The sequence below is a fragment of the Taudactylus pleione genome, unplaced genomic scaffold (genome assembly GCF_031769625.1).
Source record: "Taudactylus pleione unplaced genomic scaffold, aTauple2 ptg000317l, whole genome shotgun sequence".
NCBI lineage: Eukaryota > Metazoa > Chordata > Amphibia > Anura > Myobatrachidae > Taudactylus > Taudactylus pleione.
The window spans coordinates 5,186,018-5,207,621 of NW_028284718.1; the positions used below are offsets into that span (position 1 = coordinate 5,186,018).

The 21,604-nt window shown below is 32.4% G+C and overlaps 9 non-coding genes across 9 annotated transcripts; all 9 read left to right on the forward strand.

Moving 5' to 3' along the window:
• The first annotated feature begins 671 nt into the window (after positions 1 to 671).
• TRNAP-AGG (transfer RNA proline (anticodon AGG)) lies at positions 672 to 743 on the forward strand. Its single transcript has one exon. It is a non-coding gene; the product is annotated as a tRNA-Pro (tRNA).
• Positions 744 to 4,503: 3,760 nt separating this feature from the next.
• TRNAP-CGG (transfer RNA proline (anticodon CGG)) lies at positions 4,504 to 4,575 on the forward strand. The gene has a single exon. It is a non-coding gene; the product is annotated as a tRNA-Pro (tRNA).
• A 3,524-nt stretch (positions 4,576 to 8,099) lies between these two features.
• TRNAP-CGG (transfer RNA proline (anticodon CGG)) lies at positions 8,100 to 8,171 on the forward strand. Its single transcript has one exon. It is a non-coding gene; the product is annotated as a tRNA-Pro (tRNA).
• Positions 8,172 to 9,388: 1,217 nt separating this feature from the next.
• Positions 9,389 to 9,460, forward strand: TRNAP-AGG (transfer RNA proline (anticodon AGG)). The gene has a single exon. It is a non-coding gene; the product is annotated as a tRNA-Pro (tRNA).
• A 2,505-nt stretch (positions 9,461 to 11,965) lies between these two features.
• TRNAP-UGG (transfer RNA proline (anticodon UGG)) lies at positions 11,966 to 12,037 on the forward strand. The gene has a single exon. It is a non-coding gene; the product is annotated as a tRNA-Pro (tRNA).
• A 2,159-nt stretch (positions 12,038 to 14,196) lies between these two features.
• Positions 14,197 to 14,268, forward strand: TRNAP-UGG (transfer RNA proline (anticodon UGG)). Its single transcript has one exon. It is a non-coding gene; the product is annotated as a tRNA-Pro (tRNA).
• Positions 14,269 to 15,965: 1,697 nt separating this feature from the next.
• On the forward strand, positions 15,966 to 16,037 carry TRNAP-UGG (transfer RNA proline (anticodon UGG)). Its single transcript has one exon. It is a non-coding gene; the product is annotated as a tRNA-Pro (tRNA).
• A 2,160-nt stretch (positions 16,038 to 18,197) lies between these two features.
• On the forward strand, positions 18,198 to 18,269 carry TRNAP-UGG (transfer RNA proline (anticodon UGG)). Its single transcript has one exon. It is a non-coding gene; the product is annotated as a tRNA-Pro (tRNA).
• A 1,698-nt stretch (positions 18,270 to 19,967) lies between these two features.
• On the forward strand, positions 19,968 to 20,039 carry TRNAP-UGG (transfer RNA proline (anticodon UGG)). The gene has a single exon. It is a non-coding gene; the product is annotated as a tRNA-Pro (tRNA).
• The last annotated feature ends 1,565 nt before the right edge of the window (positions 20,040 to 21,604 follow it).

The following is a 21,604-nucleotide window of genomic DNA, read 5'->3' on the forward strand; positions in this document are numbered from 1 at the left end:
TGTTTTTGCCATTCTCCCAATAGAATTTGTACATACTTATGAATCTTGCCTTCATCATTTTCCTATTGCCTTTCTTCTATTTATGCATGATTTACACATAGCTTTTTACAAGTCTTGGGTTTTATCGATCAGACAAGTCCAAACTCTGTCGCCATTTTTATATCTTGTCACTGCACTTTCCAAATAAGCACACATAGAAAACTATCAATAGAATCTTACGAAAACATTTTAGTTGTACTACAAATAAGAGCATACTTATTAAAATTTCAACCGTATTGTGGTATATCCGGAAAACTGCAAGTTCCCTTCTGTCTAGATAGCTTTCAATGTTTTAAAAGAATAGACTCACTTTGAAACACAAAAAGTTCAAAAATGAAATTGCAAGGTATTGTTTTGCCTTTCTTCTGTGTCTGGAAGCATGATTTGTACATTGCATATGACAAGTCTTTAGCTTCGTCCATGAGAGAAGTCCAAACTCTGTAGGCACTCACAAATCTTGTCCCTGCACTTTTCCTATTTGCATACCTTAGAAAACTATCTACTGGACCATAAGGAAATATTTTATTTGTTCTACAAATTAATTTTTACATAAATGTATATGGTGTTTTAAAAACAAAAAGCTATTTTCTTAAAATCAATTGAAAAATCCAAAGAAAAATCTTCAGGTAGGTGGCTCGTTGGTCTAGGGGTATGATTCTCGCTTAGGGTGCGAGAGGTCCCGGGATCAAATCCCGGACGAGCCCAAATTTTCAGATTCTTTGAAATTGTTCTATTATCTTATTGTAGTCAATTTCCTGAGTGAATTTCAACTGAATGTTGTTTTTTCAAAACTCTCCAAAAAGATTGTATTTACTAATTTGCACAATTGAATTTTGTTTTTTGTCAAACTGCTAAAATTATTTGTAAGTACTTATCTGCACACATCATGTGACATGTCTTGGGTTTTATCCATCAGAAAAACTCAGCTGGGCATCATAAAACTTTGCACAGCAATTTTCAAGCAAGTATACTTAGAAAATTATTGACTATTAGGAAATATTTTATTTATGCTAATATTTCCTCCTTGTACACATTAGTGACTGCTTTAAAATAATATAATTTTCACATAAAATTGGTTAAGATATCAAATAAAACATGCTTACTTGATGATTCTATGATTTTCATTTTGGGCGCGACAGGTCCCTGGTTCAATTCCCTGATGAGCCCTCTCTTTCTTTTTACGGTGCATCTCATGGTTTATATATATCTGATTTTCTCAATTGGCTAAGTCAATAGCATCAACTGAGTTTTGTTTTTGCCATTCTCCCAATAGAATTTGTACATACTTATGAATCTTGCCTTCATCATTTTCCTATTGCCTTTCTTCTATTTATGCATGATTTACACATAGCTTTTTACAAGTCTTGGGTTTTATCGATCAGACAAGTCCAAACTCTGTCACCATTTTTATATCTTGTCACTGCACTTTCCAAATAAGCACACATAGAAAACTATCATTAGAATCTTACGAAAACATTTTAGTTGTACTACAAATAAGAGCATACTTATTAAAATTTCAACCGTATTGTGGTATATCCGGAAAACTGCAAGTTCCCTTCTGTCTAGATAGCTTTGAATGTTTTAAAAGAATAGTCTCACTTTGAAACACAAAAAGTTCAAAAATGAAATTGCAAGGTATTCTTTTGCCTTTCTTCTGTGTCTGGAAGCATGATTTGTACATTGCATATGACAAGTCTATAGCTTCGTCCATGAGAGAAGTCCAAACTCTGTAGGCACTCACAAATCTTGTCCCTGCACTTTTCCTATATGCATACCTTAGAAAACTATCTACTGGACCATAAGGAAATATTTTATTTATTCTACAAATTAATTTTTACATAAATGTATATGGTGTTTTAAAAACAAAAAGCTATTTTCTTAAAATCAATTGAAAAATCCAAAGAAAAATCTTCAGGTAGGTGGCTTGCTGGTCTCGCTTAGGGTGCGAGTGGTCCCGGGTTCAAATCCCGGATGAGCCCAAATTTTCAGATTCTTTGAAATGGTTCTATTATCTTATTGTAGTCATTTTCCTGAGTAAATTTCAACTGAATGTTGTTTTTTCAAAACTCTCAAAATAGATTGTATTTACTAATTTGCACAATTGAATTTTGTTTTTTGTCAAACTGCTAAAATTATTTGTAAGTACTTATCTGCACACAGCATGTGACATGTCTTGGGTTTTATCCATCAGAAAAACTCTGCTGGGCATCATAAAACTTTGCACAGCAATTTTCAAGCAAGTATACTTAGAAAATTATTGACTATTAGGAAATATTTTATTTATGCTATTTCCTCCTTGTACACATTAGTGACTGCTTTAAAATAATATAATTTTCACATAAAATTGGTTAAGATATCAAATAAAACATGCTTACTTGATGATTCTATGATTTTCATTTTGGGCGCGACAGGTCCCTGGTTCAATTCCCTGACGAGCCCTCTCTTTCTTTTTACGGTGCATCTCATGGTTTATATATATCTGATTTTCTCAATTGGCTAAGTCAATAGCATCAACTGAGTTTTGTTTTTGCCATACTCCCAATAGAATTTGTACATACTTATGAATCTTGCATTCATAATTTTATTATTGCCTTTCTTCTATTTATGCATGATTTACACATAGCTTTTTACAAGTCTTGGGTTTTATCGATCAGACAAGTCCAAACTCTGCAGCCATTTTTATATCTTGTCACTGCACTTTCCAAATAAGCACACATAGAAAACTATCAATAGAATCTTACGAAAACATTTTAGTTGTACTACAAATAAGAGCATACTTATTAAAATTTCAACCGTATTGTGGTATATCCGGAAAACTGCAAGTTCCCTTCTGTCTAGATAGCTTTGAATGTTTTAAAAGAATAGTCTCACTTTGAAACACAAAAAGTTCAAAAATGAAATTGCAAGGTATTCTTTTGCCTTTCTTCTGTGTCTGGAAGCATGATTTGTACATTGCATATGACAAGTCTATAGCTTCGTCCATGAGAGAAGTCCAAACTCTGTAGGCACTCACAAATCTTGTCCCTGCACTTTTCCTATATGCATACCTTAGAAAACTATCTACTGGACCATAAGGAAATATTTTATTTATTCTACAAATTAATTTTTACATAAATGTATATGGTGTTTTAAAAACAAAAAGCTATTTTCTTAAAATCAATTGAAAAATCCAAAGAAAAATCTTCAGGTAGGTGGCTTGCTGGTCTCGCTTAGGGTGCGAGTGGTCCCGGGTTCAAATCCCGGATGAGCCCAAATTTTCAGATTCTTTGAAATGGTTCTATTATCTTATTGTAGTCATTTTCCTGAGTAAATTTCAACTGAATGTTGTTTTTTCAAAACTCTCAAAATAGATTGTATTTACTAATTTGCACAATTGAATTTTGTTTTTTGTCAAACTGCTAAAATTATTTGTAAGTACTTATCTGCACACAGCATGTGACATGTCTTGGGTTTTATCCATCAGAAAAACTCTGCTGGGCATCATAAAACTTTGCACAGCAATTTTCAAGCAAGTATACTTAGAAAATTATTGACTATTAGGAAATATTTTATTTATGCTATTTCCTCCTTGTACACATTAGTGACTGCTTTAAAATAATATAATTTTCACATAAAATTGGTTAAGATATCAAATAAAACATGCTTACTTGATGATTCTATGATTTTCATTTTGGGCGCGACAGGTCCCTGGTTCAATTCCCTGACGAGCCCTCTCTTTCTTTTTACGGTGCATCTCATGGTTTATATATATCTGATTTTCTCAATTGGCTAAGTCAATAGCATCAACTGAGTTTTGTTTTTGCCATACTCCCAATAGAATTTGTACATACTTATGAATCTTGCATTCATAATTTTATTATTGCCTTTCTTCTATTTATGCATGATTTACACATAGCTTTTTACAAGTCTTGGGTTTTATCGATCAGACAAGTCCAAACTCTGCAGCCATTTTTATATCTTGTCACTGCACTTTCCAAATAAGCACACATAGAAAACTATCAATAGAATCTTACGAAAACATTTTAGTTGTACTACAAATAAGAGCATACTTATTAAAATTTCAACCGTATTGTGGTATATCCGGAAAACTGCAAGTTCCCTTCTGTCTAGATAGCTTTGAATGTTTTAAAAGAATAGTCTCACTTTGAAACACAAAAAGTTCAAAAATGAAATTGCAAGGTATTCTTTTGCCTTTCTTCTGTGTCTGGAAGCATGATTTGTACATTGCATATGACAAGTCTATAGCTTCGTCCATGAGAGAAGTCCAAACTCTGTAGGCACTCACAAATCTTGTCCCTGCACTTTTCCTATATGCATACCTTAGAAAACTATCTACTGGACCATAAGGAAATATTTTATTTATTCTACAAATTCATTTTACATAAATGTATATGGTGTTTTAAAAACAAAAAGCTATTTTCTTAAAATCAATTGAAAAATCCAATGAAAAATTTTCAGGTAGGTGGCTCGTTGGTCTAGGGGTATGATTCTCGCTTCGGGTGCGAGAGGTCCCGGGTTCAAATCCCGGATGAGCCCAAATTTTCAGATTCTTTGAAATGGTTCTATTATCTTATTGTAGTCAATTTCCTGAGTGAATTTCAACTGAATGTTGTTTTTTCAAAACTCTCAAAATAGATTGTATTTACTAATTTGCACAATTGAATTTTGTTTTTTGTCAAACTGCTAAAATTATTTGTAAGTACTTATCTGCACACATCATGTGACATGTCTTGGGTTTTATCCATCAGAAAAACTCAGCTGGGCATCATAAAACTTTGCACTGCAATTTTCAAGCAAGTATACTTAGAAAATTATTGACTATTAGGAAATATTTTATTTATGCTAATATTTCCTCCTTGTACACATTAGTGACTGCTTTAAAATAATATAATTTTCACATAAAATTGGTTAAGATATCAAATAAAACATGCTTACTTGATGATTCTATGATTTTCATTTTGGGCGCGACAGGTCCCTGGTTCAATTCCCTGATGAGCCCTCTCTTTCTTTTTACAGTGCATCTCATGGTTTATATATATCTGAATTTCTCAATTGGCTAAGTCAATAGCATCAACTGAGTTTTGTTTTTGCCATTCTCCCAATAGAATTTGTACATACTTATGAATCTTGCCTTCATCATTTTCCTATTGCCTTTCTTCTATTTATGCATGATTTACACATAGCTTTTTACAAGTCTTGGGTTTTATCGATCAGACAAGTCCAAACTCTGTCGCCATTTTTATATCTTGGCACTGCACTTTCCAAATAAGCACACATAGAAAACTATCAATAGAATCTTACAAAAACATTTTAGTTGTACTACAAATAAGAGCATACTTATTAAAATTTCAACCGTATTGTGGTATATCCGGAAAACTGCAAGTTCCCTTCTGTCTAGATAGCTTTGAATGTTTTAAAAGAATAGTCTCACTTTGAAACACAAAAAGTTCAAAAATGAAATTGCAAGGTATTCTTTTGCCTTTCTTCGGTGTCTGGAAGCATGATTTGTACATTGCATATGACAAGTCTATAGCTTCGTCCATGAGAGAAGTCCAAACTCTGTAGGCACTCACAAATCTTGTCCCTGCACTTTTCCTATATGCATACCTTAGAAAACTATCTACTGGACCATAAGGAAATATTTTATTTATTCTACAAATTAATTTTTACATAAATGTATATGGTGTTTTAAAAACAAAAAGCTATTTTCTTAAAATCAATTGAAAAATCCAAAGAAAAATCTTCAGGTAGGTGGCTCGCTTGTCTCGCTTAGGGTGCGAGAGGTCCCGGGTTCAAATCCCGGATGAGCCCAAATTTTCAGATTCTTTGAAATGGTTCTATTATCTTATTGTAGTCAATTTCCTGAGTGAATTTCAACTGAATGTTGTTTTTTCAAAACTCTCAAAATAGATTGTATTTACTAATTTGCACAATTGAATTTTGTTTTTTGTCAAACTGCTACAATTATTTGTAAGTACTTATCTGCACACAGCATGTGACATGTCTTGATTTTTAGCCATCAGAAAAACTCTGCTGGGCATCATAAAACTTTGCACAGCAATTTTCAAGCAAGTATACTTAGAAAATTATTGACTATTAGGAAATATTTTATTTATGCTAATATTTCCTCCTTGTACACATTAGTGACTGCTTTAAAATAATATAATTTTCACATAAAATTGGTTAAGATATCAAATAAAACATGCTTACTTGATGATTCTATGATTTTCGTTTTGGGCGCGACAGGTCCCTGGTTCAATTCCCTGATGAGCCCTCTCTTTCTTTTTACGGTGCATCTCATGGTTTATATATATCTGATTTTCTCAATTGGCTAAGTCAATAGTTTATATATATCTGATTTTCTCAATTGGCTAAGTCAATAGCATCAACTGAGTTTTGTTTTTGCCATTCTCCCAATAGAATTTGTACATACTTATGAATCTTGCCTTCATCATTTTCCTATTGCCTTTCTTCTATTTATGCATGATTTACACATAGCTTTTTACAAGTCTTGGGTTTTATCGATCAGACAAGTCCAAACTCTGTCACCATTTTTATATCTTGTCACTGCACTTTCCAAATAAGCACACATAGAAAACTATCAATAGAATCTTACGAAAACATTTTAGTTGTACTACAAATAAGAGCATACTTATTAAAATTTCAACCGTATTGTGGTATATCCGGAAAACTGCAAGTTCCCTTCTGTCTAGATAGCTTTGAATGTTTTAAAAGAATAGTCTCACTTTGAAACACAAAAAGTTCAAAAATGAAATTGCAAGGTATTCTTTTGCCTTTCTTCGGTGTCTGGAAGCATGATTTGTACATTGCATATGACAAGTCTATAGCTTCGTCCATGAGAGAAGTCCAAACTCTGTAGGCACTCACAAATCTTGTCCCTGCACTTTTCCTATATGCATACCTTAGAAAACTATCTACTGGACCATAAGGAAATATTTTATTTATTCTACAAATTAATTTTTACATAAATGTATATGGTGTTTTAAAAACAAAAAGCTATTTTCTTAAAATCAATTGAAAAATCCAAAGAAAAATCTTCAGGTAGGTGGCTCGCTTGTCTCGCTTAGGGTGCGAGAGGTCCCGGGTTCAAATCCCGGATGAGCCCAAATTTTCAGATTCTTTGAAATGGTTCTATTATCTTATTGTAGTCAATTTCCTGAGTGAATTTCAACTGAATGTTGTTTTTTCAAAACTCTCAAAATAGATTGTATTTACTAATTTGCACAATTGAATTTTGTTTTTTGTCAAACTGCTACAATTATTTGTAAGTACTTATCTGCACACAGCATGTGACATGTCTTGATTTTTAGCCATCAGAAAAACTCTGCTGGGCATCATAAAACTTTGCACAGCAATTTTCAAGCAAGTATACTTAGAAAATTATTGACTATTAGGAAATATTTTATTTATGCTAATATTTCCTCCTTGTACACATTAGTGACTGCTTTAAAATAATATAATTTTCACATAAAATTGGTTAAGATATCAAATAAAACATGCTTACTTGATGATTCTATGATTTTCGTTTTGGGCGCGACAGGTCCCTGGTTCAATTCCCTGATGAGCCCTCTCTTTCTTTTTACGGTGCATCTCATGGTTTATATATATCTGATTTTCTCAATTGGCTAAGTCAATAGTTTATATATATCTGATTTTCTCAATTGGCTAAGTCAATAGCATCAACTGAGTTTTGTTTTTGCCATTCTCCCAATAGAATTTGTACATACTTATGAATCTTGCCTTCATCATTTTCCTATTGCCTTTCTTCTATTTATGCATGATTTACACATAGCTTTTTACAAGTCTTGGGTTTTATCGATCAGACAAGTCCAAACTCTGTCACCATTTTTATATCTTGTCACTGCACTTTCCAAATAAGCACACATAGAAAACTATCAATAGAATCTTACGAAAACATTTTAGTTGTACTACAAATAAGAGCATACTTATTAAAATTTCAACCGTATTGTGGTATATCCGGAAAACTGCAAGTTCCCTTCTGTCTAGATAGCTTTGAATGTTTTAAAAGAATAGTAGGTGGCTCGTTGGTCTAGGGGTATGATTCTCACTTCGGGTGCGAGAGGTCCCGGGTTCAAATCCCGGATGAGCCCAAATTTTCAGATTCTTTGAAATGGTTCTATTATCTTATTGTAGTCAATTTCCTGAGTGAATTTCAACTGAATGTTGTTTTTTCAAAACTCTCAAAATAGATTGTATTTACTAATTTGCACAATTGAATTTTGTTTTTTGTCAAACTGCTACAATTATTTGTAAGTACTTATCTGCACACAGCATGTGACATGTCTTGATTTTTATCCATCAGAAAAACTCTGCTGGGCATCATAAAACTTTGCACAGCCATTTTCAAGCAAGTATACTTAGAAAATTATTGACTATTAGGAAATATTTTATTTATGCTAATATTTCCTCCTTGTACACATTAGTGACTGCTTTAAAATAATATAATTTTCACATAAAATTGGTTAAGATATCAAATAAAACATGCTTACTTGATGATTCTATGATTTTCGTTTTGGGCGCGACAGGTCCCTGGTTCAATTCCCTGATGAGCCCTCTCTTTCTTTTTACGGTGCATCTCATGGTTTATATATATCTGATTTTCTCAATTGGCTAAGTCAATAGCATCAACAGAGTTTTGTTTTTGCCATAGTCCCAATAGAATTTGTACATACTTATGAATCTTGCATTCATAATTTTATTATTGCCTTTCTTCTATTTATGCATGATTTACACATAGCTTTTTACAAGTCTTGGGTTTTATCGATCAGACAAGTCCAAACTCTGCAGCCATTTTTATATCTTGTCACTGCACTTTCCAAATAAGCACACATAGAAAACTATCAATAGAATCTTACGAAAACATTTTAGTTGTACTACAAATAAGAGCATACTTATTAAAATTTCAACCGTATTGTGGTATATCCGGAAAACTGCAAGTTCCCTTCTGTCTAGATAGCTTTGAATGTTTTAAAAGAATAGTCTCACTTTGAAACACAAAAAGTACAAAAATGAAATTGCAAGGTATTCTTTTGCCTTTCTTCTGTGTCTGGAAGCATGATTTGTACATTGCATATGACAAGTCTATAGCTTCGTCCATGAGAGAAGTCCAAACTCTGTAGGCACTCACAAATCTTGTCCCTGCACTTTTCCTATATGCATACCTTAGAAAACTATCTACTGGACCATAAGGAAATATTTTATTTATTCTACAAATTAATTTTTACATAAATGTATATGGTGTTTTAAAAACAAAAAGCTATTTTATTAAAATCAATTGAAAAATCCAAAGAAAAATCTTCAGGTAGGTGGCTCGTTGGTCTAGGGGTATGATTCTCGCTTAGGGTGCGAGAGGTCCCGGGTTCAAATCCCGGACGAGCCCAAATTTTCAGATTCTTTGAAATGGTTCTATTATCTTATTGTAGTCAATTTCCTGAGTGAATTTCAACTGAATGTTGTTTTTATAAAACTCTCAAAATAGATTGTATTTACTAATTTGCACAATTGAATTTTGTTTTTTGTCAAACTGCTAAAATTATTTGTAAGTACTTATCTGCACACATCATGTGACATGTCTTGGGTTTTATCCATCAGAAAAACTCAGCTGGGCATCATAAAACTTTGCACAGCAATTTTCAAGCAAGTATACTTAGAAAATTATTGACTATTAGGAAATATTTTATTTATGCTAATATTTCCTCCTTGTACACATTAGTGACTGCTTTAAAATAATATAATTTTCACATAAAATTGGTTAAGATATCAAATAAAACATGCTTACTTGATGATTCTATGATTTTCGTTTTGGGCGCGACAGGTCCCTGGTTCAATTCCCTGACGAGCACTCTCTTTCTTTTTACGGTGCATCTCATGGTTTATATATTTCTGATTTTCTCAATTGGCTAAGTCAATAGCATCAACTGAGTTTTGTTTTTGCCATACTCCCAATAGAATTTGTACATACTTATGAATCTTGCATTCATAATTTTATTATTGCCTTTCTTCTATTTATGCATGATTTACACATAGCTTTTTACAAGTCTTGGGTTTTATCGATCAGACAAGTCCAAACTCTGCAGCCATTTTTATATCTTGTCACTGCACTTTCCAAATAAGCACACATAGAAAACTATCAATAGAATCTTACGGAAACATTTTAGTTGTTCTACAAATAAGAGCATACTTATTAAAATTTCAACCGTATTGTGGTATATCCGGAAAACTGCAAGTTCCCTTCTGTCTAGATAGCTTTGAATGTTTTAAAAGAATAGTCTCACTTTGAAACACAAAAAGTTCAAAAATGAAATTGCAAGGTATTCTTTTGCCTTTCTTCTGTGTCTGGAAGCATGATTTGTACATTGCATATGACAAGTCTTTAGCTTCGTCCATGAGAGAAGTCCAAACTCTGTAGTCACTCACAAATCTTGTCCCTGCACTTTTCCTATATGCATACCTTAGAAAACTATCTACTGGACCATAAGGAAATATTTTATTTGTTCTACAAATTAATTTTTACATAAATGTATATGGTGTTTTAAAAACAAAAAGCTATTTTCTTAAAATCAATTGAAAAATCCAAAGAAAAATCTTCAGGTAGGTGGCTCGTTGGTCTAGGGGTATGATTCTCGCTTAGGGTGCGAGAGGTCCCGGGTTCAAATCCCGACGAGCCCAAATTTTCAGATTCTTTGAAATGGTTCTATTATCTTATTGTAGTCAATTTCCTGAGTGAATTTCAACTGAATGTTGTTTTTTCAAAACTCTCAAAATAGATTGTATTTACTAATTTGCACAATTGAATTTTGTTTTTTGTCAAACTGCTAAAATTATTTGTTAGTACTTATCTGCACACAGCATGTGACATGTCTTGGGTTTTATCCATCAGAAAAACTCTGCTGGGCATCATAAAACTTTGCACAGCAATTTTCAAGCAAGTATACTTAGAAAATTATTGACTATTAGGAAATATTTTATTTCTGCTAATATTTCCTCCTTGTACACATTAGTGACTGCTTTAAAATAATATAATTTTCACATTAAAACGGTTAAGATATCAAATAAAACATGCTTACTTGATGATTCTATGATTTTCATTTTGGGCGCGACAGGTCCCTGGTTCAATTCCCTGATGAGCCCTCTCTTTCTTTTTACGGTGCATCTCATGGTTTATATATATCTGATTTTCTCAATTGGCTAAGTCAATAGCATCAACTGAGTTTTGTTTTTTCCATTCTCCCAATAGAATTTGTACATACTTATGAATCTTGCCTTCATCATTTTCCTATTGCCTTTCTTCTATTTATGCATGATTTACACATAGCTTTTTACAAGTCTTGGGTTTTATCGATCAGACAAGTCCAAACTCTGTTGCCATTTTTATATCTTGTCACTGCACTTTCCAAATAAGCACACATAGAAAACTATCAATAGAATCTTACGAAAACATTTTAGTTGTTCTACAAATAAGAGCATACTTATTAAAATTTCAACCGTATTGTGGTATATCCGGAAAACTGCAAGTTCCCTTCTGTCTAGATAGCTTTGAATGTTTTAAAAGAATAGTCTCACTTTGAAACACAAAAAGTTCAAAAATGAAATTGCAAGGTATTCTTTTGCCTTTCTTCTGTGTCTGGAAGCATGATTTGTACATTGCATATGACAAGTCTTTAGCTTCGTCCATGAGAGAAGTCCAAACTCTGTAGGCACTCACAAATCTTGTCCCTGCACTTTTCCTATATGCATACCTTAGAAAACTATCTACTGGACCATAAGGAAATATTTTATTTGTTCTACAAATTAATTTTTACATAAATGTATATGTTGTTTTAAAAACAAAAAGCTATTTTCTTAAAATCAATTGAAAAATCCAAAGAAAAATCTTCAGGTAGGTGGCTCGTTGGTCTAGGGGTATGATTCTCGCTTTGGGTGCGAGAGGTCCCGGGTTCAAATCCCGGACTAGCCCAAATTTTCAGATTCTTTGAAATGGTTCTATTATCTTATTGTAGTCAATTTCCTGAGTGAATTTCAACTGAATGTTGTTTTTTCAAAACTCTCAAAATAGATTGTATTTACTAATTTGAACAATTGAATTTTGTTTTTTGTCAAACTGCTAAAATTATTTGTAAGTACTTATCTGCACACAGCATGTGACATGTCTTGGGTTTTTTCCATCAGAAAAACTCTGCTGGGCATCATAAAACTTTGCACAGCAATTTTCAAGCAAGTATACTTAGAAAATTATTGACTATTAGGAAATATTTTATTTATGCTAATATTTCCTCCTTGTACACATTAGTGACTGCTTTAAAATAATATAATTTTCACATAAAATTGGTTAAGATATCAAATAAAACATGCTTACTTGATGATTCTATGATTTTCGTTTTGGGCGCGACAGGTCCCTGGTTCAATTCCCTGACGAGCCCTCTCTTTCTTTTTACGGTGCATCTCATGGTTTATATATATCTGATTTTCTCAATTGGCTAAGTCAATAGCATCAACAGAGTTTTGTTTTTGCCATACTCCCAATAGAATTTGTACATACTTATGAATCTTGCCTTCATCATTTTCCTATTGCCTTTCTTCTATTTATGCATGATTTACACATAGCTTTTTACAAGTCTTGGGTTTTATCGATCAGACAAGTCCAAACTCTGTCGCCATTTTTATATCTTGTCACTGCACTTTCCAAATAAGCACACATAGAAAACTATCAATAGAATCTTACGAAAACATTTTAGTTGTACTACAAATAAGAGCATACTTATTAAAATTTCAACCGTATTGTGGTATATCCGGAAAACTGCAAGTTCCCTACTGTCTAGATAGCTTTGAATGTTTTAAAAGAATAGTCTCATTTTGAAACACAAAAAGTTCAAAAATGAAATTGCAAGGTTTTCTTTTGCCTATCTTCTGTGTCTGGAAGCATGATTTGTACATTGCATATGACGAGTCTTTAGCTTCGTCCATGAGAGAAGTCCAAACTCTGGAGGCACTCACAAATCTTGTCCCTGCACTTTTCCTATATGCATACTTAGAAAACTATCTACTGGACCATAAGGAAATATTTTATTTATGCTACAAATTCATTTTTACATAAATGTATATGGTGTTTTTAAAAACAAAAAGCTATTTTCATTAAATCAATTGAAAAATCAATAGAAAAATGTTCAGGTAGGTGGCTTGTTGGTCTAGGGTTAAGATTCTCGCTTAGGGTGTGAGAGGTCCCAGGTTCAAATCATGGACGAGCAAAATTTTCAGATTCTTTGACATAGTTCCATTATCTTATTGAAGTCAATTTCCTGAGTAAAATCTTCAATTGAATATTATTTTTTAAAAACTCACAAAATAGATTGGATATACTTATTTGCACAATTGAATTTTGTTTTTTGTCAAACTGCTAAAATTATTTGTAATTACTTACCTGCACATAGCATGTGACATGTCTTGGGTTTTATCCATCAGAAAAACTCTGCTGGGCATCATAAAACTTTGCACAGCAATTTCCAAGCAAGTATACTTAGAAAAATATTGACTATTAGGAAATATTTTATCTATGCTAATATTTCCACCTTGTATACATTAGTGACTGCTTTAAAATAATACAATTTTCACATAAAAACAGTTAAGAAATCAAATAAAACATGCTTACTTGATGACTCTATCATTCTCACTTTGGGTGCGAGAGGTCACGGGTTCAAATCCCGGACGAGCCCAAATTTTTAGATTCTTTGACATGGTTCCATTATCTTATTGAAGTCAATTTCCTGAGTGAATTTCAACTGAATATTGTTTTTTCAAAACTCTCAAAATAGATTGGATTTACTTATTTGCACAATTGAATTTCGTTTTTTGTCAAACTGCTAAAATTATTTGTAATTACTTACCTGCACATAGCATGTGACATGTCTTGGGTTTTATCCATCAGAAAAACTCTGCTGGGCATCATAAAACTTTGCACAGCAATTTCCAAGCAAGTATACATAGAAAAATATTGAATATTAGGAAACATTTCATTTATGCTAATATTTCCTCCTTGTATACATTAGTGACTGCATTAAAAGAATACCATTTTCACATAAAAACAGTTAAGAAATCAAATAAACCACACTTATTTCAGTTGGCTCGTTGGTCTAGGGGTATGAATTTCGCTTTGGGTGCGAGAGGTCCCGGGTTCAAATCCCGGACGAGCCCTCTATTTCTTTTGTACGGTGCATCTCATGGTTTATATATATCTGATTTTCTCAATTGGCTAAGTCAATAGCATCAACTGAGTTTTGTTTTTGCCAAACTCCCAATAGAATTTGTACATACTTATGAATCTTGACTTCATCATTTTTCAATTGCCTTTCTTCTATTTATGCATGATTTACACATAGCTTTTGACAAGTCTTGGGTTTTATCGATCAGACAAGTCCAAACTCTGTAGCCATTATTAAATCTTGTCACTGCACTTTCCAAATAAGCACACAAAGAAAACTATCAATAGAATCTTACGGAAACATTTTAGTTGTTCTAAAAATAAGAGCATACTTATTCAAATTTCAACTGTATTGTGGAATATTAGGAAAACTGCAGGTTCCCTACTGACTAGATAGCTTTGAATGTTTTAAAAGAATAGTCTCATTTTGAAACACAAAAAGTTCAAAAATGAAATTGCAAGGTTTTCTTTTGCCTTTCTTCTGTGTCTGGAAGCATGATTTGTACATTGCATATGACAAGTCTTTAGCTTTGTCCATGAGAGAAGTCCAAACTCTGTAGGCACTCACAAATTTTGTCCCTGCACTTTTCCTATATGCATACTTAGAAAACTATCTACTGGACCATAAGGAAAGATTTTATTTATTCTACAAATTCATTTTTACATAAATGTATATGGTGTTTTTAAAAACAAAAAGCTATTTTCATTAAATCAATTGAAAAATCAATAGAAAAATGTTCAGGTAGGTGGCTTGTTGGTCTAGGGTTAAGATTCTCGCTTAGAGTGTGAGAGGTCCCAGGTTCAAATCATGGACGAGCCCAAATTTTCAGATTCTTTGACATAGTTCCATTATCTTATTGAATACAATTTCCTGAGTAAAATCTTCAAATGAATATTATTTTTTAAAAACTCACAAAATAGATTGGATTTACTTATTTGCACAATTGAATTTTGTTTTTTGTCAAACTGCTAAAATTATTTGTAATTACTTACCTGCACATAGCATGTGACATGTCTTGGGTTTTATCCATCAGAAAAACTCTGCTGGGCATCATAAAACTTTGCACAGCAATTTCCAAGCAAGTATACTTAGAAAAATATTGACTATTAGGAAATATTTTATTTATGCTAATATTTCCACCTTGTATACATTAGTGACTGCTTTAAAATAATAAAATTTTCACATAAAAACAGTTAAGAAATCAAATAAAACATGCTTACTTGATGACTCTATCATTCTCACTTTGGGTGCGAGAGGTCACGGGTTCAAATCCCGGACGAGCCCAAATTTTTAGATTCTTTGACATGGTTCCATTATCTTATTGAAGTCAATTTCCAGAGTGAATTTCAACTGAATATTGTTTTTTCAAAACTCTCAAAATAGATTGGATTTACTTATTTGCACAATTGAATTTTGTTTTTTGTCAAACTGCTAAAATTATTTGTAAGTACTTATCTGAACATAGCATGTGACATGTCTTGGGTTTTATCCTTCAGAAAAACTCTGCTGGGCATCATAAAACTTTGCACAGCAATTTCCAAGCAAGTATACTTAGAAAAATATTGACTATTAGGAAATATTTTATTTATGCTAATTTTTCCTCCTTGTATACATTAGTGACTGCTTTAAAAGAACACCATTTTCACATAAAATAGTTAAGAAATCAAATAAAACAGACTTGTTTTAGTTGGCTCGTTAGTCTAGGGGTATGATTCTCGCTTTGGGTGCGAGAGGTCCCGGGTTCAAATCCCGGACGAGCCCTCTATTTCTTTTTTACGGTGCTTCTCATGGTGTATATATATCTGATTTTCTCAATTGGCTAAGTTAATAGCATCAACTGAGTTTTGTTTTTGCCAAACTCCCAATAGAATTTGTACATACTTATGAATCTTGCCTTCATCATTTTTCAATTGCCTTTCTTCTATTTATGCATGATTTACACATAGCTTTTGACAAGTCTTGGGTTTTATCGATCAGACAAGTCCAAACTCTGTAGCCATTTTTAAATCTTGTCACTGCACTTTCCAAATAAGCACACAAAGAAAACTATCAATAGAATCTTACGGAAACATTTTAGTTGTTCTAAAAATAAGAGCATACTTATTCAAATTTCAACTGTATTGTGGAATATTAGGAAAACTGCAGGTTCCCTACTGTCTAGATAGCTTTGAATGTTTTAAAAGAATAGTCTCATTTTGAAACACAAAAAGTTCAAAAATGAAATTGCAAGGTTTTCTTTTGCCTTTCTTCTGTGTCTGGAAGCATGATTTGTACATTGCATATAACAAGTCTTTAGCTTTGTCCATGAGAGAAGTCCAAACTCTGGAGGCACTCACAAATCTTGTCCCTGCACTTTTCCTATATGCATACTTAGAAAACTATCTACTGGACCATAAGGAAATATTTTATTTATTCTACAAATTCATTTTTACATAAATGTATATGGTGTTTTTAAAAACAAAAAGCTATTTTCATTAAATCAATTGAAAAATCAATAGAAAAATGTTCAGGTAGGTGGCTTGTTGGTCTAGGGTTAAGATTCTCGCTTAGAGTGTGAGAGGTCCCAGGTTCAAATCATGGACGAGCCCAAATTTTCAGATTCTCTGACATAGTTCCATTATCTTATTGAAGACAATTTCCTGAGTAAAATCTTCAAATGAATATTATTTTTTAAAAACTCACAAAATAGATTGGATTTACTTATTTGCACAATTGAATTTTGTTTTTTGTCAAACTGCGAAAATTATTTGTAATTACTTACCTGCACATAGCATGTGACATGTCTTGGGTTTTATCCATCAGAAAAACTCTGCTGGGCATCATAAAACTTTGCACAGCAATTTCCAAGCAAGTATACTTAGAAAAATATTGACTATTAGGAAATATTTTATTTATGCTAATATTTCCACCTTGTATATAATAGTGACTGCTTTAAAATAATACAATTTTCACATAAAAACAGTTAAGAAATCAAATAAAACATGCTTACTTGATGACTCTATCATTCTCACTTTGGGTGCGAGAGGTCACGGTTTCAAATCCCGGATGTGCCCAAATTTTTAGATTCTTTGACATGGTTCCATTATCTTATTGAAGTCAATTTCCAGAGTGAATTTCAACTGAATATTGTTTTTTCAAAACTCTCCAAATAGATTGGATTTACTTATTTGCACAATTAAATTTTGTTTTTTGTCAAACTGCTAAAATTATTTGTAAGTACTTATCTGAACATAGCATGTGACATGTCTTGGGTTTTATCCATCAGAAAAACTCTGCTGGGCATCATAAAACTTTGCACAGCAATTTCCAAGCAAGTATACTTAGAAAAATATTGACTATTAGGAAATATTTTATTTATGCTATTATTTCCACCTTGTATACATTAGTGACTGCTTTAAAATAATACAATTTTCACATAAAAACAGTTAAGAAATCAAATAAAACATGCTTATTTGATGACTCTATCACTCTCACTTTGGGTGCGAGAGGTCACGGGTTCAAATCCCGGACGAGCCCAAATTTTTAGATTCTTTGACATGGTTCCATTATCTTATTGAAGTCAATTTCCAGAGTGAATTTCAACTGAATATTGTTTTTTCAAAACTCTCAAAATAGATTGGATTTACTTATTTGCACAATTGAATTTTGTTTTTTGTCAAACTGCTAAAACTATTTGTAAGTACTTATCTGAACATAGCATGTGACATGTCTTGGGTTTTATCCACCAGAAAAACTCTGCTGGGCATCATAAAACTTTGCACAGCAATTTCCAAGCAAGTATACTTAGAAAAATATTGACTATTAGGAAATATTTTATTTATGCTAATTTTTCCTCCTTGTATACATTAGTGACTGCTTTAAAAGAACTCCATTTTCACATAAAATAGTTAAGAAATCAAATAAAACAGACTTGTTTCAGTTGGCTCGTTAGTCTAGGGGTATGATTCTCGCTTTGGGTGCGAGAGGTCCCGGGTTCAAATCCCGGACGAGCCCTCTATTTCTTTTTTACGGTGCTTCTCATGGTTTATATATATCAGATTTTCTCAATTGGCTAAGTTAATAGCATCAACTGAGTTTTGTTTTTGCCATACTCCCAATAGAATTTGTACATACTTATGAATCTTGCCTTCATCATTTTTCAATTGCCTTTCTTCTATTTATGCATGATTTACACATAGCTTTTGACAAGTCTTGGGTTTTATCGATCAGACAAGTCCAAACTCTGTAGCCATTTTTAAATCTTGTCACTGCACTTTCCATATAAGCACACAAAGAAAACTATCAATAGAATCTTACGGAAACATTTTAGTTGTTCTAAAAATAAGAGCATACTTATTCAAATTTCAACTGTATTGTGGAATATTAGGAAAACTGCAGGTTCCCTACTGTCTAGATAGCTTTGAATGTTTTAAAAGAATAGTCTCATTTTGAAACACAAAAAAGTTCAAAAATGAAATTGCAAGGTTTTCTTTTGCCTTTCTTCTGTGTCTGGAAGCATGATTTGTACATTGCATATGACAAGTCTTTAGCTTCATCCATGAGAGAAGTCCAAACTCTGGAGGCACTCACAAATCTTGTCCCTGCACTTTTCCTATATGCATACTTAGAAAACTATCTACTGGACCATAAGGAAATATTTTATTTATTCTACAAATTCATTTTTACATAAATGTATATGGTGTTTTTAAAAACAAAAAGCTATTTTCATTAAATCAATTGAAAAATCAATAGAAAAATGTTCAGGTATGTGGCTTGTTGGTCTAGGGTTAAGATTCTCGCTTAGGGTGTGAGAGGTCCCAGGTTCAAATCATGGACGAGCCCAAATTTTCAGATTCTTTTACATAGTTCCATTATCTTATTGAAGTCAATTTCCTGAGTAAATTCTTCAATTGAATATTATTTTTTAAAAACTCACAAAATAGATTGGATATACTTATTTGCACAATAGAATTTTGTTTTTTGTCAAACTGCTAAAATTATTTGTAATTACTTACCTGCACATAGCATGTGACATGTCTTGGGTTTTATCCGTCAGAAAAACTCTGCTGGGCATCATAAAACTTTGCACAGCAATTTCCAAGCAAGTATACTTAGAAAAATATTGACTATTAGGAAATATTTTATTTATGCTAATATTTCCACCTTGTATACATTAGTGACTGCTTTAAAATAATACAATTTTCACATAAAAACAGTTAAGAAATCAGATAAAACATGCTTACTTGATGACTCTATCATTCTCACTTTGGGTGCGAGAGGTCACGGGTTCAAATCCCGGACGAGCCCAAACTTTTAGATTCTTTGACATGGTTCCATTATCTTATTGAAGTCAATTTCCAGAGTGAATTTCAACTGAATATTGTTTTTTCAAAACTCTCAAAATAGATTGGATTTACTTATTTGCACAATTGAATTTTGTTTTTTGTCAAACTGCTAAAACTATTTGTAAGTACTTATCTGAACATAGCATGTGACATGTCTTGGGTTTTATCCATCAGAAAAACTCTGCTGGGCATCATAAAACTTTGCACAGCAATTTCCAAGCAAGTATACTTAGAAAAATATTGACTATTAGGAAATATTTTATTTATGCTAATTTTTCCTCCTTGTATACATTAGTGACTGCTTTAAAAGAACACCATTTTCACATAAAATAGTTAAGAAATCAAATAAAACAGACTTGTTTCAGTTGGCTCGTTAGTCTAGGGGTATGATTCTCGCTTTGGGTGCGAGAGGTCCCGGGTTCAAATCTCGGACGAGCCCTCTATTTCTTTTTTACGGTGCTTCTCATGGTTTATATATATCAGATTTTCTCAATTGGCTAAGTTAATAGCATCAACTGAGTTTTGTTTTTGCCATACTCCCAATAGAATTTGTACATACTTATGAATCTTGCCTTCATCATTTTTCAATTGCCTTTCTTCTATTTATGCATGATTTACACATAGCTTTTGACAAGTCTTGGGTTTTATCAATCAGACAAGTCCAAACTCTGTAGCCATTTTTAAATCTTGTCACTGCACTTTCCAAATAAGCACACAAAGAAAACTATCAATAGAATCTTACGGAAACATTTTAGTTGTTCTAAAAATAAGAGCATACTTATTCAAATTTCAACTGTATTGTGGTATATTAGGAAAACTGCAGGTTCCCTACTGTCTAGATAGCTTTGAATGTTTTAAAAGAATAGTCTCATTTTGAAACACAAAAAGTTCAAAAATGAAATTGCAAGGTTTTCTTTTGCCTTTCTTCTGTGTCTGGAAGCATGATTTGTACATTGCATATGACAAGTCTTTAGCTTCATCCATGAGAGAAGTCCAAACTCTGGAGGCACTCACAAATCTTGTCCCTGCACTTTTCCTATATGCATACTTAGAAAACTATCTACTGGACCATAAGGAAATATTTTATTTATTCTACAAATTCATTTTTACATAAATGTATATGGTGTTTTTAAAAACAAAAAGCTATTTTCATTAAATCAATTGAAAAATCAATAGAAAAATGTTCAGGTATGTGGCTTGTTGGTCTAGGGTTAAGATTCTCGCTTAGGGTGTGAGAGGTCCCAGGTTCAAATCATGGACGAGCCCAAATTTTCAGATTCTTTTACATAGTTCCATTATCTTATTGAAGTCAATTTCCTGAGTAAATTCTTCAATTGAATATTATTTTTTAAAAACTCACAAAATAGATTGGATATACTTATTTGCACAATTGAATTTTGTTTTTTGTCAAACTGCTAAAATTATTTGTAATTACTTACCTGCACATAGCATGTGACATGTCTTGGGTTTTATCCGTCAGAAAAACTCTGCTGGGCATCATAAAACTTTGCACAGCAATTTCCAAGCAAGTATACTTAGAAAAATATTGACTATTAGGAAATATTTTATTTATGCTAATATTTCCACCTTGTATACATTAGTGACTGCTTTAAAATAATACAATTTTCACATAAAAACAGTTAAGAAATCAAATAAAACATGCTCACTTGATGACTCTATCATTCTCACTTTGGGTGCTAGAGGTCACGGGTTCAAATCCCGGACGAGCCCAAATTTTTAGATTCTTTGACCTGGTTCCATTATCTTATTGAAGTCAATTTCCAGAGTGAATTTCAACTGAATATTGTTTTTTCAAAACTCTCAAAATAGATTGGATTTACTTATTTGCACAATTGAATTTTGTTTTTTGTCAAACTGCTAAAATTATTTGTAATTACTTACCTGCACATAGCATGTGACATGTCTTGGGTTTTATCCATCAGAAAAACTCTGCTGGGCATCATAAAACTTTGCACAGCAATTTCCAAGCAAGTATACTTAGAA